Here is a 13,476-nt window from a genome sequence, read left to right as displayed (position 1 = left end):
GGGATGCCCTAACTATGATTATCACTTAGAATGCCTAAACCTCAGAAACAATAATAAATCAATAATCACTGCAAATCTTTACAGTGGAAATGTGAAAAGTTCTGAATTAGATAAAGAACACTGTCGCAATTACACAGGGACAAAGGGAAAAAAAAAAAATTTCACTCTTTCTTTCCTCAGAGCCTTGTGCCTTAATTGACTTTTAGATACTTAACCCTAATTTACATAACTATCCCTCAGTCTCAGCTTCCTGAAATGAAGCTATTTGGGAAAACCTTCTGATTTAAATAGCTAAGCTATTTTAGCTCTCAAGTTTACAGCGATTGTCACCTTTCTTTTAAAATTGCCTGACTGGCAGTACATCCCCAGGAACAGGCAGCAATTCCCAGCCTAGACTTTAATGAAATGCTCCTCCCTTTCTTTAGGGCTTTGGATTGCAACTTGGCTATAATTAATTCCAGATTGACCAATAGCCAGCGAAGGAAGCAACTCACTCTCAGAAGAGGATTATTACAACCATTATTTCATTCTAAATACAGCTGTTCTATCTAGAAATCACAGAAAATACTATTTATCTTGCAAATATTTAATTGCAAATGACCAAGAAAAAGTGAAGGAGCCACAAAAAGACTGTTCCCTTTCATTGTAGATACAGAGAAAAAGTAAGCCACTTCGGGGTTGGCTGGGATGAGAGAAAACTCATAGTTTTTCAACCTTGTCATAATTTTCTAAACTGTAGTTGGGAGGAACTGACATCAAAGCTTTACTTGAAAGCCTATCATAAAGTAATAAACTCTGTTGCTCCTTCCTTCAAAATATTCAGAATCTGCCCAAACCTCACCACCTTCACTTCTATGACTCTGGTTCAATATAGTATTATTTCTTGGATTAATATAACCGCTTCTCTCTGCTTGGTGCGTGGCTCCCCTCCTCCCACCAATCTACTCCTCATGAGACAGCCAGTCAGTATGAGCCCTTAAAATGTAAGTTACAGCAGATCATGTCTTCTGTGGACTGAATTATATCCGCCAAAATTCAGATGCTGAAGTCCTAGCTCCCTGTGTGATGGTATTTGGAGATGGGGCCTTCTGGAGGAAGGTCATCAGGCTTAGAAGGTTAAAAGAAAGGGTCCTCATGATGGGACTAGTATTCTCATCAGAATAATCACCAGAGCTTGCTTTGTCTCTCTCTGACAAGTGAAAGGTCTCACCCAGTGGCTCGGCAGTAAAGAATCCACCTGCAAGGCAGGAGTTGCAGGAGATGTGGATTCGATCCCTGGGTCTGGAAGAGGCTCTGGAGGAGGGCATGTCAACCTACTCCAGTATGCTTGTCTGGAGAACCCCATGGACAGAGAAGCCTGGTGGGCTATGGTCCATAGGGTCGCAAAGAGTTGGACACGACTGAGCAACTCAGCACACACGTGTGCCACGTGAAGACACAGAAAGCAGCAGGCGCCTGCAAACCAGGAAGACAGCTCAGCGAAACTCAACCATAATGGCGCCCTGATCTCAGATTTCCAGCCTGCAGAACTATGAGAAAATAAATCTCTGTTGTGTAAGCCACCCAGTTTATGATAGCTTGTTATTGTAGCCTGAGCCTCTAAAGAAATAAATGCCTTTGCTCAAAATAAAAGTGCATGTCATTCAATGGAACCAACAGGACTTCACCACCTGGCCCAGCTACCTCTCAGACTTCATCTCCCCTGACAGTCTCACTCACTCTGCATCAGGCACACTGGTTCTTCAACAACTCAGATCACCTCTTCCTTAGAGCTTGCACACCCTTTAGGATTGTGAATCAAGTGTCACCATTTCAGCAAGGCATTCCCTGACCATCCACCCTGTTTAAAACTGCAACCCTCCCCCAGGCAACATTTCTGACATTCACTTCTCGACATTACAGTCTCTAAAGTAGTTACTGCTTTCTAACATCATATAGTTTATTGTTTGCTTGTTTCTCTCCCCTATTAAAATATAAGCTGAACGAGGATGGGGATTGCTGCCTCTGTGATGACCTGTATATTCTTCAGTATCTAACAGAACAGTGTCTAGTATACAACAGATATTCAACAATGTCATCAAATACATGAAACAATGTTGCTTTCATTTCAAAGAACAACAAGGAGAAAAAGACTCAATAGATAGGATGCTTCTTTCATTTTCAGGTTGCAAAATCATGCCAGCTGCAAAGTATAGCCTCTTAATAGCCTCAGTCTAGAACTGCCAAGATAATGAACCAAAAACTCAATACTTCTTCTGGTTATCAACTCACCCATTTTTCACCAACAATTTCCAATACATAAACCCTAATGAGACAGTGGCTCAACCACAACTAATTCATCTTTCACCTCTTTCATCCATATTGGCCAAAAAACAAACACAAGAAGCGTTCCTTGGTAGTTTAAATGTTGTTGTTGTTGTTTGGTCGCTAAGTTATGTCTGACTGGTTTGCAACTCCATGGACTATAGCCTGCTAGTGTCCCCTGTTCACAGGATTTTGCAAGCAAGAATACTGGAGTGGGTTGCCACTTCCTTCTCCAGAGGATCTTCCCAGCTCAGAGGTCAAACCCATGTCTCTGTACTGGGAGGCAGATTCTTTATCACTGAGCTACCTGCGAAGACCACATCATCACTATTTCTTTGTTTATTTTATTTTTAAAAAAATCATATTTTATTCATTCACAAAGTAGTCAAAGATTTGCCTCTTTTTGTTTTCTAATGTGGTGAAGATAGTTTACAGAGGAAGAAGTTGGAGATTACTCATTCATTCAACAATAGTATATTGATCATTTACCTTGGGTCAACCACTATTCTAGGCAGAGAGAACAGAGGAGCAGACAGAGACCACAATGTCTATTGTCACAGAACATTAACATGTGGCCAAGGAGGAGACGTAGCTTGGAGACAAATAATAAAAGAAAAATAAACACATGTTGGGGAAGTAATTTTAAGTGCTATGGAGAAAAGTAAACCAGCAAAAAGACATGGGGAGTGATCAGCAAGGCTGTGATTTAGCAGCAGGATCAAAGAAGACCTCACTGGAAATGCTGCTATTTCAGCCATGTACATATCTGTTCTGGGCTGCTGGAAGAATGAGTGTGAATGCCCCAGGCTAGAGCACACTTGGTATGTTGGAGAAAAGGCAAGGATGGCACTGCGGCTGGAACAGAGAGACTGAGCAAGAGAGAGGCAGCGATAAAGCTGGAGGGGCCAGATCCTCAAGGGTCTTGCAGGCCCAGGGAAGAATTCCGGATTCCATTACTTCACTATTTTTTAAGATATCATTTTTTAAATGGAGTATAATTGATTCTTGCTTGGAGAATCCCATGGACAGAGGAGCCTGGCAGGCTACGGTCCACGGGGTCGCAAGAGTCGGACACGACTGAGTGACTAAACCACCACACAATTGCTTCCTTAGTTTCTGCTGTACAGTGAGGTGAATCGGGTGCATGTATACACACATCCCCTCCCTCATGGGCCTCCCACCCCACTAGGGAATCACAGCACCGAGCTGGGCTCCCCATGATACACCACAGGTTCCCACCAGCCACCTATCTCACAAGTGGTAGTGTATTTATGTCAAATCTAATCCCCCACTGCACCCCAGCCCTCCACTTCCCCCATGTGTCCACATGCCTATTCTCTGTATCAGCGTCTCTATAGTTCCAGCTACACCTCCATTTCTGCCGTGGAACTAGTTGCATCTATACCATTTTCCTAGAGTCCACAAACGTGTTAATATATGATATCTTAATAGGAGTCCATTGGAATGTTTGAGCAGAAATGCAACATCACCAGTTAAGTTCAATATCCTTCCCCCAAACTGGGAAAACTCAGGCATCTCATTTTCTCAGACCACTTTAACTTCACAGTTCAGTGAGGCTGAACTGTCGAGCTAGGCAAGAATGAGAATAGTAGCTATGGAAATGGGAAGTGATCAGACTCCAAACGCTTTTTGATTGTGGAATCAAAAGAATTTGTTGATGACTTAGATGTGTAACATGCAAGAAAAAGAGTGTAAATACAAGGATTTTTGTTTTTTTTTTTTATCTGAACAACTTTTGAAGGGATGAAGCTCTCCTTTACTGAGATGGGGAAGATTATGAAGGGAAGAAGACTGTGGTTTAGGATCTGAAGATACATTTGAGCATATTAACTTGAGATATTCATTAGACATCCAAATGTAGGTATCAAATAGCCAGTAGGATGTACAAGTTTGAAGTTCAGGAGCAAGAACCAGGCTGGAAATATAAATTTGGGAATCCAGTATCAGCATTTGGCATTTCATTCAGGCTGGATGAAGTCACCACCAAGACAGGTATCAAAGAGAAGAGAGGCAAAACCGGAGTCCTGGGCACTCCAATATTGAGCAGCTAGAGAGGGTAAGAAGAGAAAAATTTAGACTTTGAAAGAATGTCCGGTGACAACAAACAAACCCCTCAAACAGGAAAATGCATTGCCTTGAAAGACAAATGAAAAATGTGTTTCAAGGATTTGGAGACAGCAACTGTGTCGATACAGTTGACAGCTCAAGATGAAGACTGAGAATTGCCCCTTGGATTTAGCAATGTGGGAGCATTATTGAACTTCACAAGGGCAGTTCTAATACAGTGTTGGGGGCAAAAGCCTGATGCAGAGTGCACTCAAGAGGTGAGAGAAAGCAAGAGATAGGAGTCAGTACAGACGGACAACTCTTTCAAGCAGTTTAGCTGTAAAATAATGGAGAGAAATGGCATAGCAACTGCAGTGAGTATGGACGTGTATGGTTAGGCTGGGAGAAAGAGAATCACGTTTTTAATGCTGATGGGAAAGACCCAGTAAAGTTGGAGAACTGAAGATACAGGAAGGAGAGAGAACTACTGAAGTGATGTCCTTGAGCGACAGAGAGAGGATGGGGCCAGGTGCACCAAAGGAGAAGGTGCCCAAGGCGGGACCGACACCACCCACATTACCAGGAAAGAAAGCAGACCATATGGCACAAGGCTCGGGCAATGATGACCGACACAAGAAAATGCTGAAAGAAGTCATTTCCTGGGACCTCTCTGGTGGTCCATGGTTAAGAATCCACCTTGCAATGCAGTTTGATCCCTGGTCCAGGAAGACCTCACATGCCATGAGACAACTAAACCTGTGCACCCCAACTACTGAAGCCTGCTTGCTTAGAGTCTGCACTCTGTAGCAAGAGAAGCCGCCACAATGAGAAGCCGTTACATCCCAATGATGGAGAGGGCAATGGCAGCCCACTCCAGTGTTCTTGCCTGGAGAATCCCAGGGACAGAGGAGCCTGGTGGGCTGTAGCCACGGGATCACACGAGTCGGACATGACTGAGCAACTAAACCTTAAACCTTATATCACAATGAAGAATAGCCCTTGCTCATGGCAACTAGAGAGAGCCCTGACACAGCAAAGAAGACCCAGAGCAGTCAAAAATAAATAAATAATTTTTTTTAAGTTATTTCCTAGTTTAAGAGCATAACTGAAAGTGCCAAATACCTCTGCTGTAACACGTAAAACAATGTTTCGCAGGCCTCTATAACTAAGTCCTGATTAAGTTAAAGACTTTCTAAACTTGCATTTGTTTTCAGGATAAAAAATCTTTCACAAAAACCCTAATTAAATTAGTGAAAATTTATACTTAGGAGTAAATCCAAAATTGTGAAGCTCTGAAATTTTTAAAACTAGAGAAGGAGGGAGGTGGGTGGTAAACAAATTGAACATGTCACAATATTGGCAAACTAGCTAAATCATGAAAAACTTCTCTTCCACTAGACTGTAAGCTTCTAGCGAAAGAGGCCATTTAAAATCCATTGCTGAGTACAATACACATAGTAACTACTCAATAAATGCTTGTTGAATTAATTAGTTAATTCAGTTCTATAGCTGGTTTGTGTTGCATTAAATTCTCCATCCAGCGCCCTTGCAGTTTGCTAGTTTATAGCAGTAACAATCTCATGCATCATTCCCACTATTCCCAGCATTGTTTTCATTGGTTTGTTTATTTCTATTTTGCATTAGTAATTGAATATCATAAACACTGAGTATCGTATATATGTTTTGTGTGCTAGTACAATCTTAGAAGTGTACAGCATGTAATAGCTGCAAAACAGCTTAACAAGAACAGTTAAATGGCCATATTATAGAATAATTAATGAAGGGGAAAATGCCTTGTTAAACTGTGTTAAAATAATTGTTAAATATTGAAGTAACTGTGTCCATTTTAATAGGGTTTGGTGTTGTTTCAGCACGAATGGTTGTCAGAATGAAGGTTGGCAACATGTAAAAAATATTTTCCATTAAAAGGCGTGATAACTGTTCTTTGGGTGGATGAGAAAATCACCACGCGAAGGGTTTCTCAGAAATAAATTACCTTCATAAATGGGAGACCATGTTTATTTGATTCCTAAGAGGAAGGAAAAGGATAGTCATTTGAAGAAACTTACTTCTCTATAGCACTTAGTAAACTAGAAGGTAAAGAGCTGCCTCATTTGATTCCCTAAAAACTGCACTAGTAATGTTAACCCACAGAGAGACCTTTATGTTAGTTTCCATCAAGAAACCATATCATTAAATAGCTCCAGTGTATATTCAAATATTTTTAGGAATTCTGATTGAAGAAAACATTTTGGGAGTGAACAGACATTATACGTAATTAGATCAGACTATATAAAGACCATGTGCAGAACAGTGGGAAGTTCCTGGACCACACAGAGAGCTCACCTGGGTGCTCTGTGATGACTTAGAGGGGTGGGTTGGGGCTGGGAGCAGGGAGGGGTGAGGGGTGAGGGGGTGGATGCAGGGTGGGAGGGAGGAGGGGTGAGGGGTGAGGGGGTGGATGCGGGGTGGGAGAGGGGAGGGGTGAGGGGTGAGGGGGTGGATGCAGGGTGGGAGGGAGGAGGGGTGAGGGGTGAGGGGGTGGATGCGGGGTGGGAGAGGGGAGGGGTGAGGGGTGAGGGGGTGGATGCAGGGTGGGAGGGAGGAGGGGTGAGGGGTGAGGGGGTGGATGCGGGGTGGGAGAGGGGAGGGGTGAGGGGTGAGGGGGTGGATGCAGGGTGGGAGGGAGGAGGGGTGAGGGGTGAGGGGGTGGATGCAGGGTGGGAGCGAGGAGGGGTGAGGGGTGAGGGGGTGGATGTAGAGAGGGAGGGGTGAGGGGTGAGGGGGTGGATGCAGGGAGGGAGGGGTGAGGGGTGAGGGGTGGATGCAGGGTGGGAGGGAGGAGGCTCGTGAGGGAGGGAACATGTGTACACTTGCAGCTGATTCACATTGCGGTACAGCAGAAACCAGTACATTATAAAGCAACTATCCTCCCATTAACAATAAATACAAATGAAAAAAGGGCTTCTAGACATTTTATTTTAAAAAGTAGTACTACCTGAGGCTATCAATGAAACATATATATACTACTCAATATTTACCTAATCAAAAAGAAGGTAAGAAAAGTCATAATTTAAAAATTATATCTCTAATGATAACTCAAGTATGAGATGTATCAATATAATTAAAATGAGAATAGTATTAAATGATTATCACCTCAAATGTACCCACTACTTAAAGAAAAAAGATATATAATCACGGAGAGTGAAATCTGTAGCAGTCAACATAAATATTTTATGAAGGAAAAAAACTCCAAAGCTTTACTACTCACAAATAGCACAGTCCTCATCCTCATCACCATCACCCCACCTCCATCATCAACACCACGATAAAGAAATGGACGTATCTGTTATAGCTTAAACAACACTCAATCATTAAAGTTAACCTTTCTTATTCATGAAGTTCAATAATGCAAGGTATCCCAGAGCTTATCTATTCCATTATAGAAAAGCAGACTTCATGGCTTTCCCTACCACACAGTTCTCAAAATTACTTCTCCCCTTTCTTCTCCACCTCCGATTAAAGTTGTTTCTTTTTTCAGGACTCAAGTAAGGATGAGGCCTCTTTTTATGTGCATTCCATGCCTACAGCATTGCAATGATCCCACAGCCTTAACTACATGGTTCTACATTTTTGCCCTACAAAATTTTGGAGCTTAATTATATTCCATATAGTGTGAGTCTCTAATCAATTCATTCCTATAAATATTATATTCTCTCCTTAATAAAATCACAACCTCCCTGAAGCCAGAAATTCTTCTTACAAAATAACTATGCTGCTTCTACAAGTACAGCAGTGTGCCAGGAAAGTAATATATTCTTCATAAAAGCATGTTGTCCTTAAAAGAAGTAATCAAGCAAACTCCTTTATAGAACTTACTGATTTACAAACTATACAGCAACAGCAAAGAAAACTGAAAACTACTTCATAATTAATGGAAATTTAATAGGATGAATAACAAAATATTCCAATAGAAATCTGAGTCACTTTATCTGCCATCTAATTGATTTTTAAAAAGTCCATCATGAAAAAAACATTTAAAATACACATCTTCTGATAATGAAACTGTAAGTCACGCCTCTTTTTTAAACAAATTTTCTATAAGAACCACATATCACTTTTTAACATCAACATGAAATTGACAAAAATAGCTATTCCATTATTCCTCTAGAAATCAAATTACTTAGTAAGTGACTTTGATTTTAATTTCCTAATTCTCAAAATTTCTGGAATCTGTTTCACCAGATTCTTAAGATTCTGGAATTAAAAAACATGGTTGTGGATTACAAATCCACTATTTCCTGCTATGTGAGTCAAGAACAGCCACGTAGTGCCTCAATTTTGTCACCTGGAAAGTGGGAAAATAACAGCTTCAAAAGTCTGTAGTAAAGATTAAATAGGTTAAAAGGTACAAAGCCTTTAAGAATGGCCCACATTTAATAAGCACAAGCCCATTTGTTTTTGTAGTTATGTTCAACTGTTTTGAAGATAGGAGGAAAGAGAACTTAATTCTTTATATGTCTACAACAACAATCTTTTAAAGTACACCTCCATGCCTCAGAGAGTTCTCGAGAAAATAGGGTGCAGAGCTATAGAAAGGCTTGTTTTACTGTATCAAGTAGACTATATACCTTACACTGCAACTTAGCAGTAATGAGGAGAAAATCTCTACAAACTTTATACAAATATTATAGTATTAGTATAAGTTTCCTTAGACTAATATACCAGGCTCCTCTGTCCATGGTATTCTCCATGGATAAGAATATTCTCCAGGCAAGGATACGGAGCAGGTAGCCATTCCCTTCTTCAAGGGATCTTTCTGACCCAGGGATTGAACCCGAGTCTCCTGCAATGCAGGCAGATTCTTTACTGTCTGAGCCAGCAGGGAAGCCTAATATAGTTTCAATTATCTAATAGAAAAAACAAACTCTTACACAGCACACACTGGCTGCCTATTTGGGCTTTAAAATGTTACAGGAATATTGTTATGCGACAAGGAGAATCAATCTTGTTCTAACAGCAAGCGTCAGAATTCCTCTTAGGGAACTACTCCGAGAAACTACTTGGAATGAAACTTAAATCTTTAGAGATGAGCTAATATGAGTTGGTACAATGGCAGAGAAAGGTAAACTGTTCAGCATTAGAAATGAACAAGAATTTGGGAAGACAGAAGACATTGCTGAGTTTATGACAGAACAGCGAAGTGATATTTTTTAGAAAAGAAGGATTCAGTATTAGGTTTTATAGGTTTGTTTTGGGATTTTGCAATGTCTAATGCCCCGACATTCACATTTGCACACATCTCTGCAAACCTTCAGTAGAGTTAGGTCAGCTGGTGGAGAGTGTCTTATCCATGTGTTTCCTCTCCGGGTTTTCTAATGCAAATCAAAGAAAGAGTCAGGTTCCCATCCCCCTTGATGTAGCTTGGACGGGAACAACATGTGAGGTAAGGAAGTGATCAGTTCACAAAAACAGTGCTTGCCAAGAGTTGAGCATTTTTAAAACACAAATATCTCTCCTTGTCGATTAGACCTCTCCCATGGGGAATTTTCAGAAATGCTGGCCTGTGACCTGCACCCACAGCCTCCGTTTTCTGCATCCTCTCCCCAGTGCACCCCTATTTGCCCTTGAACACACCCATCAGGCCCTTGACCTAAAACCACTCCTGCCAAGGTCACTAGTTCCTTTCACATGGTAGCCTCAGTGTATGATCAATTCTCAGTCCTCATCTGTCTTCACTAGATGCCTGGAAACATCTCAGATACCCATTTCTTTGGGGTCTTAATCAGTGGCTTCCTCCCCGTAGCCCTTCTCTAGCTCCTAGTCTCTCTAACCTCTGAACATCAGCTCAGTCCTTTCTTGTTCCTATTCTCTTTCTTCCTGCTCTCACAACCTTGGTGACCCCATCTGGCCTCATAGTTTTATCCATCATAACACACTGGGAAATGTGTGTCTTTAGCTGGATTCCTCAACCAATTTCCATATTCATAAATTCAACTGTCTACTTGAATTTTCTAGAGACATCAAGCTGCCACTTAAATGTTTAAAATGATCTCTTTCCACAATCCTTTCTCTGTAAATGACAATTCCATCCTTCTAGTTATAAGGCACAAAATCTTGGAATCACTCACAGTACCTCTCTTTCCCTCAGATCTCACATTTGGCTCATCGCTGTCTCTACTTCCAAGATATGCCTAGAACTGGACCACTTCTGACTATCTCACTCTTCAGATCCCAGTCCAAGCAACTATCAAACTGTGCCTGCCTTTTGCCATAGCCTCTCAACTGGTTTTCGTGTCTCTGTCCTTTCTCCCTACAACAGGTCTTTCCGTCTCAGCATCATTAATATTTTGGGCTAGATAACTCTTGGTTGTGGGAGACTGTCACGGCATTCTGGGACATTGAGCATCACCGCTAGTCGCTACCCATTAAATGTCAGTGTATACTCCACCAGTCCCTCCTGAGTTATGAGAAACAAACACGTCTTCAGATATTACCAAGCGCCTCTGAGGGACAAAATCACCCTCAGTGGAGAACCACTGCCCTACAGTGTATTCAACCTAGTGAATACACTTTTATAACAGAAACCAGATAATGTAATACTTCTGCTCAAAAGTGAACAATAAATCTCCATCTTATTAAAAAAAAAAACAAACTAAAATCTTTACCACAGCCTGCTGGCCCCCCATGATATGTCACCCACTCATCACTCCTTGACCTCATCTGCTATTTCTCAACCCATTAATTCACTCTCCTCCAGGCATACTTGGAGAAGGAAATGGCAACCCACTCCAGTGTTCTTGCCTGGAGAATCTTGTGGACAGAGGAGCCTGGTGGGCTGCCGTCGATGGGGTCGCACAGAGTCGGACACGACTGAGGCGACTTAGCAGCGGCAGCAGCCGGTCATACTTGCCTCTTTGCTATTCCTCAAACACATGAAAGCCCCATCTCAAAATCTGGGCACTGTGTTCCTTCTGGCTAGAGTGCTTGCTCCATGATATCCCCTTGGCTTACCCCTTCACTCCCTTAAGTTCTCTGCTCCAAAGTCAGCTTCCCAGTGAAAACTTCAGCCTTTTCTCCATGCCCCATCTGCTCCCCACACTTCCTACCGCTACATTCTATCTGTTTTTTAGTTGTCTGGCTGGCCTGGGCTGGGTCTTTGTTGCTGTGCGCAGGATTTTCTTCAGCTGTGGCCAGCGGGGTCTACCCTAGGCGCGTGCACAGGCTTCTCGTTGCGGGGGCTTCTCTCGCTGCGGGGCGCCAGCTCTGGGGCACCCGGCCTCTCGTCTCCGCAGTCGTGGCTCAAGGCCGCCGCGGTGCGGGCTCAGGAGCGGTGGCACACGGCTTACTTGCCCCGTAGCATGTGGGATCTTCCTAGGCCAGGGACCAAACCCACATCCCCTGCACTGCAAAGCGCTCCCAGCACTGGACTGCCGGGAAGCCCTCTGGCTTCATTTTTATCGGCACTTGTCTTCATTTGATACGCGATGCTGCTGCTGCTGCTGAGTGGCTTCAGTCCTGTCCGACTCTGTGAGACCCTATGGACTGCAGCCCGCCAGGCTCCTTTGCCCATGGAATTCTCCAGACAAGAGGACTAGAATGGCCTGTCATTTCCTTCTCCAGGGGGGATAAAAAGTAAGGATTTCTCCAAATGCTTCTGTGCTTCAGAATTTATATGTAGGGAGTATTGGAAAGCATACTTACAAATCTATTAACATGTAGCTCTAAATATCCACAGGTATATTAAAAACGGAGAGCTTCAGGAGATATTGTACAAACTGCAGGGGCTGTGGAAATTCCCCTAGATACATAAAAAGGAGTGCGCTGGGGTAAGTCAAATCATTCAATTATATATGCCATAAGGTAACTTACCAAGTAATAGTAAGAGTGAACACAGCTCTTTTCTATGGATGAAAGCCCACATAGTTCAATTGTGAGTGAAAGAGAGGAATAGAAATGCTTCCCGCTGCAAGCAGACAGTCACAGGGAACCCCCCGAAGTTATAAACTGAATTCCTCTACTGATTACCCGTCTGAAGGGGACAAAGACCCACGTTTTATCTCTCTTGCTGAATGTGCAGCACAAGCACTGGTGAATTTTAATCAGGGTCCGGCTGGGACGTCCCCAGCCTGCTTTACCTGGAGGAGAAGAGCACTGTCGCCCCATGCAAATGGGGTCGGGTCTTCCTTTCTGCCTTGGATGCCTACCAGGGAGATTTCAGTACAACACATCCTGATAGGGAAGCTGATACTGAGGGGGAAATAAAGAAGGCAGAACAAAACAAAACACAGATCTTATTTGAAATAAAAATTTGTTTAGAAATTTGAAAGAAAAGCTCAGAGATTCTAAGGTTACATGTTTCAAAAGACCTCAGAATTCTGTATCATCACTCATTAAAACTGTATGCTCTACCCATTGACAACAACACCAACTATTCTATTTTCTGAATCGCTGATGGTGAGACCACTAAACCTACACAGCAGGCAGCTACATGAGTGAAATAGGCCCATCTCCAGAGAGACAGAAGAACTTGTGGTTCAAATGTTAATACTTTTGATCAGGTAAGTACTTTATTTTTGTCAGTAAATGATAACTCTTATGTAGATGTTGATTAACAATGTTCCTGAGAAGGATAGTGGATGGGGAAGAAGGGTTGAGGAACAACAAACTGTTATGATGTAATATTTCAAAACAGGTTTTCTGAGAAGCAAAAATCACTTCAGCATTTCTAATGTATATAGGATATTTACATATATATATACACACACCACACCCTTTTCTAACTTCCCTGAACATCATAGCTCACTCCCTGCAAAAGCAGCAGTTTCTCTCAAATTAGGACAACAAAATTCATTCATTTATTCATATAACAAATAATTATTGAACTTACTCTCTTTGTAAAAGAAAGACAAGTGAATACAATCTCCACCATTGCAATTTTCCTTGTCTCTTGCTTTTATTCTACTTACTATAAGTTTTTACTCAAAATATGACTGACTGAGCAAAAATAATCTAAGGGATAATCAGTAAATTCAAGTCTGACATCTGAGGATTAGGAAACAGAAACCAATCAATGAGTGCTTTCTTAGTGTAAAATATTGAATA

General features: G+C 42.0%; 1 protein-coding gene across 1 annotated transcript in view; it reads right to left on the bottom strand.

Annotated features, from left to right (window-relative positions):
* Window positions 1–13,476, bottom strand: part of TRHDE (thyrotropin releasing hormone degrading enzyme) — a 419,920-nt gene that overhangs the window by 274,540 nt on the left and 131,904 nt on the right. The gene's annotated exons all lie outside the window — the stretch shown is intronic.

The sequence above is a fragment of the Dama dama genome, chromosome 3 (assembly GCF_033118175.1).
Source record: "Dama dama isolate Ldn47 chromosome 3, ASM3311817v1, whole genome shotgun sequence".
NCBI lineage: Eukaryota > Metazoa > Chordata > Mammalia > Artiodactyla > Cervidae > Dama > Dama dama.
The sequence above is the reverse complement of the archived record's forward strand: the minus strand, read 5'-3'. Positions and strand labels throughout refer to the sequence as shown.